This window comes from Lygodium microphyllum, chromosome 25, assembly GCF_053477565.2.
Source record: "Lygodium microphyllum isolate KBCC chromosome 25, Lygodium_microphyllum_v1.1.10, whole genome shotgun sequence".
Classification (NCBI taxonomy): Eukaryota; Viridiplantae; Streptophyta; class Polypodiopsida; order Schizaeales; family Lygodiaceae; genus Lygodium; species Lygodium microphyllum.
In genome coordinates this window covers 63,431,728-63,443,286 of record NC_141159.1, presented here as the reverse complement: position 1 = coordinate 63,443,286, position 11,559 = coordinate 63,431,728, and the positions used below count along the sequence as shown (strand labels likewise).

The 11,559-nt window shown below is 39.8% G+C and overlaps 1 protein-coding gene across 1 annotated transcript in view; it reads left to right on the top strand.

Moving 5' to 3' along the window:
- Positions 1–2,482: 2,482 nt before the first annotated feature.
- LOC148014300 (protein CHROMATIN REMODELING 35-like) overlaps positions 2,483–11,559 on the top strand; it is an 81,616-nt gene continuing 72,539 nt past the window's right edge. Inside the window, exon 1 of the mRNA XM_087666603.1 lies at positions 2,483–2,713. The gene's annotated coding sequence lies outside the window, so the exon portion shown is untranslated. The remainder of the gene's footprint in view (positions 2,714–11,559) is intronic.

The window sequence follows — 11,559 nt, the reverse complement described above, 5'->3', positions numbered from 1 at the left end:
AATCATGACAAAAGAATGTCTTCCCTTTATCACCCTAGTTATCTCTAAACAAGATTCTATGTGGAATCAACTTTAGCCTTTGAGAAAAGTGGCCCCTCCCTTTCTTTTTTAATGACTTACAACATATACCTACATCAATTATGCACATGGTTGGACGATTATGTCCTGATTATTCTTCCTACAAGGGCATTGAAATCAAGTCGTCAAATCTTATCATGATCCTTCTTCTTGCAAGGCCATTAAAATGATATTGTCAACACAAGGGCATTTGAAATTCCCTTCATCATAAGCTAAAGTCTTGTTGTAAAACCATGGTAAAAAATTGCTAGAAACTTTTGGGGGAACAAACAACAAGTTGCTTTCTAAGAACCTTAATTTTTCTAAGTGATACATTTATCGTCACACTCATCCACATGTTGAGATTCCAATTATTTATGCAAGGAGACCATTCATGGCCCATTACACACATGCTAGATATTATCAAGTGCACACCATGCCTTTGTTATGGCTTTGCATAAGTTAATGTGAGATATACCTACTTTTTTTTTATAGAAGCCAACAATGCATGAGCTAGTACATCCTTACGGCACACTTGCATGTGCAACTCTACCACTATAGGACCTACACCATCTTGCACTACACGTATACAAGTAGCAGTTCTGAGCTCTACCCAATACATGATCTCTAACTGTTGCATGTCTAAAATAGGTACACAATGTATGGTTGGTTTCATTGAGCTTGAATTATGTTGGGAACATATCAAATACAACATCAAATATAAATATGTTGATATCTTGAATGCAACAACAAATTTTTCAAGATGTAGGAGAAAAGTACTTCCACATAATTGACACTTTATGTTAGCTTCCAACATGGATATGACTACTATATCTATTGTACAAAGGTTAGAAAAGGATGCATTGACAATAAAACTGAGTTAGTTGAAGTTAGAAACCATGGAGGTGCCTTTGTGTAGTAATTCCTAACTATGAAGCAACAAAACAAGCCAAAGCAACAAGTATTAGTTGTTGGGCTTTTTAAAAACACATAACTTTGCAAAACAAACTATAAAAAATGCATAATTTCTTACTTATCTTGAAATTTTCTTGTAGATCTTAAAATGTGCCTAAAACATGTGTTTTTGCAAAACAAGCTATAGAAACATTGCATACTTTGTAGGTCTTGCGGGTCATGATAATGAAGTCCACCTAAGGGGTATAGCAATTTAATGTTATTTTCACTTTGTGCGCCAAAAATCGATGGAACAACTTCTCTAATATTGATTGTTGGAAAAATGACAAGGGGGCAAAACTAAGAACACAAGAAATGGAGGAGCTAGTCAACACTTAGCACACTCCTACCAAAGGTAATGGAAAAGAAGAAGTAGGATGGGTACACAATCATACATTAAGCAATGTTAGGGTGCATGTTTGAATAGAATTGTAATGGGTCTACATATAAACTATACAAGTTTGGGGGCCATTCATTGTGAAAATATTTTCCTTTGAGTTCATATGTGGTAGGAAGATCTAGGGTTTCTCTCAAAGTACTATGGTGCTTCAACTTCTTGCTTGCCTCTTATAAACAAAGTATTCATTGGTGGTTTTAGGGATATGTTAAGCATCATCTTGAATTTATCTTGATGGTTCTCGACAAATTGACCATAAAAATTATGTTTGAGCATATAACTATCTAAATGACAACCTTGATCAATTAGAGATATACAATAATCATCCGAAGTTCTTCTACAATTTCACACAAGTAGTCCTCAATGACTTGTCAAATAAGCAGTGGATTGCTGAAGATAAGCATAGTAAGTATCTATATATACAGATTATGTTTACAACTTGGTTGGCCTATGAAATAGAGTTCGTGTTCAAAGAGATCATGGAATAGATAAGATGAGAGCAATTCCTAGCACAAGAACTCTCTAAACTATTGTGAGTATAATCACTTAGTTATTGTGCACAACACAACAAAAGAAACTCCCAAATCTTGTTACATTGATTTCAAAAGAGTCTTTAATTATTGCTGCTTTGACCACACTATATTGCTTTGTCTCAAAAACACCATGGATATTTGGAATGTAGCTTATGGGTCTCAACTTATAGTTAATTGGTTAAGCATGTTATCAAATAAATTTGCAAAGCATGTAATGTAAGCTGAATGAGATATGGATGAAGCGAAAAGCTGCAAAGCACACAGGAAATGCACTCGTAGATCCAAAAGTTGTAAACAAAGGACTAGAAGTGTAGCAAGGATTGAGCGTATGCCGTAATGCTAAGTGCTTATCATGTCACGAAAACCATGAAGTGTGGCAATATTCTGGCCTTTAATGTATTATTTTGGGGGGCCAGCAACTTATTGGCCCCTGTACCCTAGAGCCCCCCTAGAGCCCTTGGGGTTTTAGTATAATAACTCTAGCTGAGTATAAGAACTCTAGCATGAGGCATGTAGCCTACATGCATTCGATACTATTCACATCTCGATCGACTCATCGAAACGTGAGTTGACGTAGAGTGATGGATTTACACCCACACGCACACAGACACAGAGAGGGCGAGAGAGACGGAGAGGATAAACAAACAGACTAAAGTTCAAAGCAGAGGCAAGCCGCGAGAGAGAGAGAGAGAGAGAGAGAGTGTGTGTGTGTGTGTGTGTCTGTGTGTGTGTGTGTTCATTTCAGCAGAGGGAAGCTGCCATGGCCAGCCCTGTAAGTCTAATGTTCCTTCTCTTTTGGTTTTGCCAACTAGGAAATTTGCAGTTCAACCTCTAACTGCTATGCATGCAGCTATATTACTCCCTCAGCTCAAAATGAATACCCATTTTTTACCCTATTGGACTGAGATCAATGATTACAACATTACCGATGTTTAATTAGGGTCATTTCAAATTGCAGATAGGCTTGCTCCGAGTCATATGTGCATGCTCGGAGCAATGCATTTGCACACGTGTGTCAGCACTTTCTTCCCAACCTCGATTGTAGAATTAGTTGAGCAGAACATGCAATGATGATTGTCATAATGGAGATGGCTGGTGAAACATTCTAGGCAAGTTGTTTATATAGATACTTATTGATATGCTGGGGTGTTGTTGATAGAAACTCTCTATCTAAAAGCAGTACAACTGGAGGGCCTTAACGTCTTGGAGTGGCTTTCAATGGTGCCAAGAATGGCCAAACATTCTCTTCTAATCAGTCTTGGTGCCACCCATTTGGTAGGGGGGAGAAAAAAAACCCCCAACAACTGGGTAAATACTTTCTGCATGCAAAACCCATGAAATTACACCTCTGTCAACTGAAGCTTGTACCAGTACATTCCTGTCTAGGTTTATTGATGCCCCCCTGACAACTTGACACAATATTTTTGAGGAGCATCAAATGTCTGCTTTCTTACTTAGTCCACGTGTATTTTGCTTGTGGAATCTTTTCTTCTGTTTCTTTTTTACGACTGGAAGCTTGGAGGTGGTCATTGCACGAAAGGTTTTGAGTTGTATGATGCATTCAGAACACAAGTTTGCATCAGGTGCAAGTAGTAGGTGTTTTACCACATTTGGTTATACTAACTTGGAGTATTGCAAGGTGGCATAAAATTCTAGGACTTTTTAACTGGGTATTGTGTCTTGGCTAGCTCTGAGAATACATTATTTGGAGAGAAAGAGTAGGCTCAAATTATGGATACTTCTCTATTTTAGAATTTGTTGGAAACATCAATGGCATGAGCAGCGACAATGCAAATGGCAATGGAGATTCCAACAAATGCCTACATGATTTACATGTATGCATGAGAGTAATGGTGAACTGAAGGGACAAGCTTGTCTAAATGTATGAATGATGACCCACTTTGTGCTTTTGCTCATTCTAGACATGAGAAGTTGCTTCTATAGCTGGATGGCTGTCCATAGAAGAAGGGTGTTGCTGTCTGTTAAAGCTACCTTCTTGCTTTCACCTTCTGGTTGCCTTGTCTCATCTCCTACAATTGCCATCTCCTTCAATTGCACCCTTCTTACAGTCGCATGGAAGTGCTATGCAATAGCATGTGTGTGGGTGCCACCTTTTGCAAAGATGTAGCTGCTATGCTGTTGGACAAATTGCTTCCTGTGCTTTTTGGCTGTCTGAGGTCTGCTAGAGACTGTTTGCTAATGTGTTTAGGCATCATCATCCAGCATACCATTGAGGAATCTTTTTGCAGGCTATATTACTATCATGAGTTATTGTGGGGCTATGGATTGAAGGTGAGAAGACATGCAGATGCCAGAGGGATTGTATATTGTTGTGTTTGTTGCTTGGTTGCTGCTGCGATGTTGGTTTGTAACCTACAAGGGGGTAGTACACTTGTGGTTTGCAACTCACTCTAGTGGGTTACGACTAGTCTAGTGTTGGCATAATCCTTTACAGCCTAGACACACCTGCTTTGGCTTTGCCATGCCAAGCTGAATCAAGTAATTAGGATGGACATCTCCAGAAGAGACATCAAGAGGGTATTGATCTCATCAGCAGTACCACTTGGCACAAAGGTGGCCTTCCACATGAACGATCTTCTTTATTTTTGAGGATGAGTTCATTATCATACCTCAATGTATGGACATGCATATGCTATTTCGTATGAGATGTCCCTTAGGCCAAGCTGCCTCACACTAGCTCTGAGTTGAGATAGGAGATACTTGTGAGAGGCACGGGAGGACAAGATACATCAAATATGCTAGATATAGGAGGTGGAGATAGAGTACGATATATGTACATGCCTTGCCTACTAGGATGTTAACATTGCCTTGTCTAGAGGGGATTTGGTTTCCTATGTCTAGTCATTGCATTCCCTAGCTAGAGATGCTTGGGGTCTACCTTTTGGAGGTTCACATGTATCGAGATTCATTGACCAGGCTCCAAGCAGGCATAGCTGTGGGGTGTGCAAGCCATGCGATAGCAGACACTCATAGAGTACTTCAGGGTCTTAGTACCACCAACATAGGCTAGACCACCAACATTCACCTATTAGAGGACTATCCAAGGTGACAATAGATAAGAGTGACAAAGCCATTCAGAGCTAAGAGGCCATGTCCTTGAGTTAGGCAACATCGGCCATGAAATTGCAGTTTTAAATTGCATTGCTGAAATATTCAATGAAGAGCTTGATCATATAGGACATACAGTAAACACATTGCAGATTTAACCTTGGTTTAAACTGGATTATTAAAACATAGCATTGAGCAATGCATTGTTGAAAACACGGATCTAGAGCACGGCAGCTATGGAGGTTGGAAGATGAAGACTAGATTCATAGTGACATGGACAATGGATAGACCAATTGTTACACAAGTGAATTAGGTTTCAAGATGGAAGTCGGGACTCATAAACACAATCTTGTGTAGGAGACTGATAATGACAATGGCACTAACTTGTTCCACTCTCCTCATTGTGCATATGGGATTTAGGACATCTCTTCGTGGAGCATACATCATTTGTCATATCTTTCAACACCCCCCTCAAATGATGAGTTCCTACAGTTGTTGGCTTTTGCCCCCCCTACATGATGACATGGCTTGGGAGACTAGCTCATATGCAGCCTAGTTAAGTAAAAGCTTGAAACTTTACATCTTTGGCAAGGGTTTTGTTTTACAAAGAAAATCCACTAAGGGAAACAAAATCCACCATGGGAAAACATAAGATCCACTATGGGAAAGATAATTTCTTCAAAACAATCTGTCAAAGTCGTCGTTGATAGCGGAAGCATCTTCTTCATTCATGAATTGATCTTGATGATGGTTACCATTTTGCACCTGTTGTGCTCTTTTATGTGGAAACATTCATTGGCTATATGGCCAGTCTTATCACAATAACGACATGTCATCCGGTCTTTGTTGTCAAAGTTGCATCCTCGGCCTTGGCCCTTTGCTTCATAATTTTCTGTGGTGTACAACAGACTATCTTTCTGTGTTGAGACAACTCTCTTTGCGTCTTTGTTTTTATGTTTAGTTTCTTCATCAAGTAGAGAGTGCTCAATGTCCTTAAGTGAGATATTTGGAACATTACTTAAGGTAGATACAAGGTTCTCATATGGCTCTTGATTTACACTTGCTAGTAATACTGCTATGGCTTCATCTTTATCAATGTTCTTCTTTAGAGTAGCAAGTTGAGTTTTTAGGCTCTTAAACTTATTTATGTGCATGGTCATATTTACATCTAGTTTATAGAATTGCATGAGTAGTTTTACCTTGGAGTTTTTAGCTTGAGTTCCAAAGATCCTGTCAAGCTCATCCCATGCCTTTTTTGCATCTTTGATACCGGAGATATGGTGTAATACATCATCAGATAGTCTTAGGCAATGATGCCTAGAGCCTTGTTGTTCATCTTTTTTCACTCTTTTGTCTTGAGCTGGACTTCTTCAATGAACCCGTCTTCATCATCTTCCTTCTTGCTATTTGCATCTCCTACATCATCCTCAAATAGATCCCAAAGGTCCTTCCTCATGAGATGGTACATTGTCTTTTCTTTCCAAGCATAAAAGCCTTCAACATTAAATTTGGCTATTTGCTCAAGTTCAAACATTTTGAAGGAGGTCTTGATGCGAGTATACTCGCGCAATGTCTATCTTTTTACAATGAGATTGAGGCTGACAAGGGATTTAATCAATTGGGCATTCCACATTAAAATCTTCATATTTGTCATTGGTATGACTAGGAATCAACATCCAATAATTGAGTGTAACCACCAAGAGAGTTGAACTTGAGTGTACCAAGGAAGGAAGAGATTAACTTGAAGCACTTGATGTCAAGCTTGATGATGCTTGAACTGCAGGTTGGTTGCTTGATATTTAGGTAGGTAGCTTGATATTCAGGATTGCTCCAAATCTTCTTCTTGAAGGTCTATACTTGTTGGAAACTTCAGATTTGGATGTTTGGTCTTGAGGTCTTTAAATCTTCCAAAGTCTCTCCTCCTTGCTAGTTTGATGGGAAAATGTTGTTGGAGATTGAGAGAAAATGAAGAAAAAAGTGAGCTTCAAGTGAAACGGCTATGGCTTCTTCTTTAGGGTTTTGACAGGCGATTGTTCTTTTAGCTCGTGCAGCTCAAAGAGTTGATCATTGCGAGAGATATTCCATGGGGAGTAGGCTTACATAGTGAGCTTTCAAAGCCCTATACTCACAAGGTAAATTGTGCAGCGTAGAGGAGAAGAATCGAAAGTACGAACAGAATTCGGTGCAGTTCAGACAGCGACTTCGAATTTGTGTAATGCTGGGCTATGTGGTAAGCAATGTCAAGCTCTGAGGTGACAGAGAGAAGCTCCAAGAGCAGGGAGAGAATTCTCCTAAAGGAAGCTTGTCAAGATCTTACCTGGTTGAAGAGATCTAAGAGCTCAAAGTAGGGCAGTTGCGATTTGGCTATGGTTGCCAAATAGTGAGTGTGAGATTCAAGTGAGAAACTGAAGTCATGCATTGACCTGAGGTTGAGCAGAGTTGAGAGGAGTGAGAGGAGAACTGAGCCATGCTCAACTGAGCTCTGATACCATGTTGAAAACACGGATCTAGAGCATGGCAGCTATGGAGGTTAGAAGATGAAGACTAGATTCATAGTGACATGGACAACGAATAGACCAACTGTTACACAAGTGAATTAGGTTCCAAGATGGAAGCTTGGACTCATAAATACAATCTTGTGTAGGAGATTGATAATGACAATGACACTAACTGAAAGTACAAAGCATCATGATATTACATTACTCATCTTGAAAGTGATAGCCAAGTACAATGCTTTATAGTAGTTGGGTTGTTCCACTCTCCTCACTGTGCATATGGGATTCAGGACATCTCTTCCTGGAGCATACATCATTTGTCATATATTTCAACACGCACACCGTGCTATTGTGATTAGTATTTGTGAATGCATTGATAATAGGTGATCATACAAGTGCAAACATGGATGGATTCATTAAGGAACTAGTATCACCAAGAAAACAAGATGATATTTTGGTGGAAGAGTAATCCTTTCAAATCCCAACGAATCTCTATTGGCGAATCTCTAGTGGACATGTGAACATGATACACCCAACCCCATGAGCATCAAAAGATGCTCTTAAGTTGCAAAAATATTGAAATCAACATGTAGGAGGGTTGGATGACATGAAGTCTCTTAGAAGAGCCAGGGTGAAAGAGATGTATACATCAATACATGATAAATTATTTCTCGAGATGAAAATACACATGAAAGCATACATTAATGAGTGGGAAAAGGGGAAATATTGTGAAATAAAGGTTGAATTACAAGATGAAATGACAAATAACATGGTCAAATTGGACACAACTTCGATGAATGAAAATGAAAACTTTGAAACAATATGGCAATACATGTATAGGAACCAAAGACTAGAGATTGCTGAGCTGAAATCTAAGCTAGATGCTTGCAAGAAAGACATTATAACATATAGGAAAAACTTAATATACAAAAGCCACTGCCAATTACAACAAAAAGAAAATAGGAATGGAATGCCTTAAGAAGGATATGCATACTTTGGTATATGGAGTTGAAGGTGTAAAAAAGACAATGGAAGTAGTGGAACATGTCACCAAAGAAAATTATCAATGGATTGAGGTTACAAAAAAGAACAAAGGAGCACATGTAAATAAAGTAAAAATGAGAAAGCTACCATAGAAGAGGAAGCAAAACAAAAAATTTGAGCACTCTAGATTCGCATAGTGTGATGGGTTGAAAAAGGCACCCCATAAAAGGATGGCAAAGCCTCAAGTGAAAAAAAGGGGGGAGAGGAGAGAAAGAGATATCCATTCTAGACACAATGGAGTGAATGACTATTGAATATACAATGCTCATGTTGCAAACACACTATACAGTGAATACTGAACTTCAAACCCTTGTATCTCTAGGATCAAGGAAGAGGTTATGACCTTGAGAGTGTGTCATACTTTGAAATGGATCCCAAAACGCAACAAGGCAGCCTCCGTGTGTGTCAAATAATGGCAAAGGCAGCCAGAGAGGGTGGATCTGATGTAGACAAGCAGTGAAGAGAGAGAAAAACAAAAAATGTAGGTACTTGAGGAGAGAGAAAAATTGGGCAATAGCTAGAAACAGTAGACGATTATGCAAAAAGTATAGGAGATAGCTGGAGGAGAGAAAATCAGTAAACATAGGGTTTTGGATGATGGCGACAATGCTTGTTGATGGCAATAGCTCTAGTTGATGATGTTAGCAGCAAATGCAATGTGTAGATTGTAGGCGACAACTCCAAGGTACCAGGCAATGGCTCCTAGATGCAAGTGACAACTCCAAGATGCAGGTGACAACTCTCAAATGGAGATGAAGGCTAGAATTAGGTGCTTGATGATAGCATATATAAGGGGAAAGGTTTGATCGCGATGTCCTTTGTGAACAGGGTGTAGGCAGTAGAGATACAACTCCTGAAACTTGCAAAAATGAGATTAAGGGAGAGTGGTGGGCTGCATGCCTATTTATAGAAAATTTGGGGCACCCAAATTAGGGTTTGGCATGTGGGACATAGTAACTCTCCAGGACTGCGTTTCTTTTTAAATAATAAGGTTTCTTCATTAATTAAGCATATTTTGGGGCTGTTTATGTCGAGCTAATACAATTTTAGCTCGACACTCACTCTCAAGCCCAAAACTAAGCCATGAGAAATAAGCCCCTTTTTTTATTTTTTCTTTTACCCCAAGGCATCCCACCCCAAAGTAGCTAGGGTATCGAGCAAAGGGTGTGTGTCGTTTGCCCAGTGACTTACCAAGACTAAGAGGTGATGGTTATTTTACCAAGGGAGCTCAATTGATCACCCCAGAAAGGCCAAGGCATTGGACCAAGGGTACTCGTCGGTTGCGAAGGGGCCTACCAAGTCCTGTAAAGGTGGATGGAATCAACAATGGACTTTATTTATTTTTTGAGGCTTGGTTTTAGTGTGTCATAAGATTTAGCATTAAGTGAGGGTTTCAAATTAGTGTTTGTCCCATTGAGTCACTCTACCTCGAAGGATGGATAGCTCCACTACCTTTATAAAACAAGCAAAACAATTTCACACACTACTAGGATAAGGGCCTAGGGAGTACCTAAGGGTGTGCATGTGCCATCTTATAGAGAATATGTGGAGAGACAAGCAATACAACGCTTGAGTAAGCAAGACAAGCAAAGCCAGTATGCAAGCATAGGGAAAAGAAATTGCCTTTGGAGATTGTCATGTGCAATGCCAGGAGTATGGTGGATCCGAAGTAGACCACTCCCAAGGGTGATTGAAAAGGGATAAATGTGCATAGATACATATTTACATGAACAGAATGCCAATGCATGGAGTAATGCAAATATTCAAGATTTCATGCTCATGCAGAATGCGATGCAATGGTGCTACTTGTGTTTGGGAATTATTCACTTGCCCAAGTGCCATTTTACAATCATGTCATCTTGACAATGTGGATGATCTTAAAAATGTCTATAATGTACAATACAAAGGAAATAAATGTCTAAGAGTGCATCATTACTGTCACTATTAAGAGAAAGAAACCGCCCCCTCTCAAACTGGAAGGAGAAGTAAGAGGAAAGCACCCTCTCCCCATCAATTTGAAGAAGTAGAGGAGGGGTACCCAAGCCAAGGAGGGTGTATGATACCGCTTACCTAGCTAGCATGCTTTATAGACCTCTCGAGATAATTTTAGGTAAGAAAGGTCCACAACCATCCCCTGACATGACAACTCATAAAGAGAGTCATAGCTAAGATGGCCTAAGCGAAACTGCCAAAGATGTTTAGTGTCCATGAGCTTCCATGTGGTGGCCAAGGCCTGGAAGCTATGGAACTTTGAATCATTGGTAGTCTGCTTGGTAAGAAAATGGACCTTGTGGTAAAGGCCGTTAGGTTGTGCATTGGAACTTTGAATCATTGGTAGTCTGCTTGGTAAGAAAATGGATCCTGTGGTAAAGGCCATTAGGTTGTGCATTGCCGCAAGCAATCACTAAACTAGTTTGAGAGTCTAGGATCTTGACTGTGGTTGTTGTGAACAAAATTACTCACCCCAATTGGCAAAGCTGCTGAATGGACAACAAGTTCACCCAAGCTGGGGGACATGATAGACATCATTCAACAAAGCTAGATTTGGGACTGTTGTGAAGAAAATTGCTCATCCCAATTGGCAAAGCTGCTAAATGGACAACAAGTTCACCCCAAGCTGGGGGGACATGATAGACATCATCCAACAAAGCTAGATTCGAGACCGTGGTCAACTGACCCAACCTTGGGTTTGAATCTTGATTGAGGAGTTATTTCCTATGTGGACTCTCTTGGTTGGTGCAGGGGCTCAGGAAATGAAAATGTCCTCTATAGGAGTCATGTTGCATTGTCCTCAGTAGGATAGTAGGCCACTGCTAACTCGAAATCCACAATCTGCTCTCGAACATAGTGGTACTAAATCTCAATGTGCTTTGTGGGAGCATGAAACACCGCGTTCTTCACCAGAGGAAGGCCACTGTGGTTGTCCATGCACAGGTTTGTAGGTTCTGTCTATGGATAGCCAATCTCTGCCAACAAACGATGGAGCCAAATTGCCTCAATAGATGTAGAA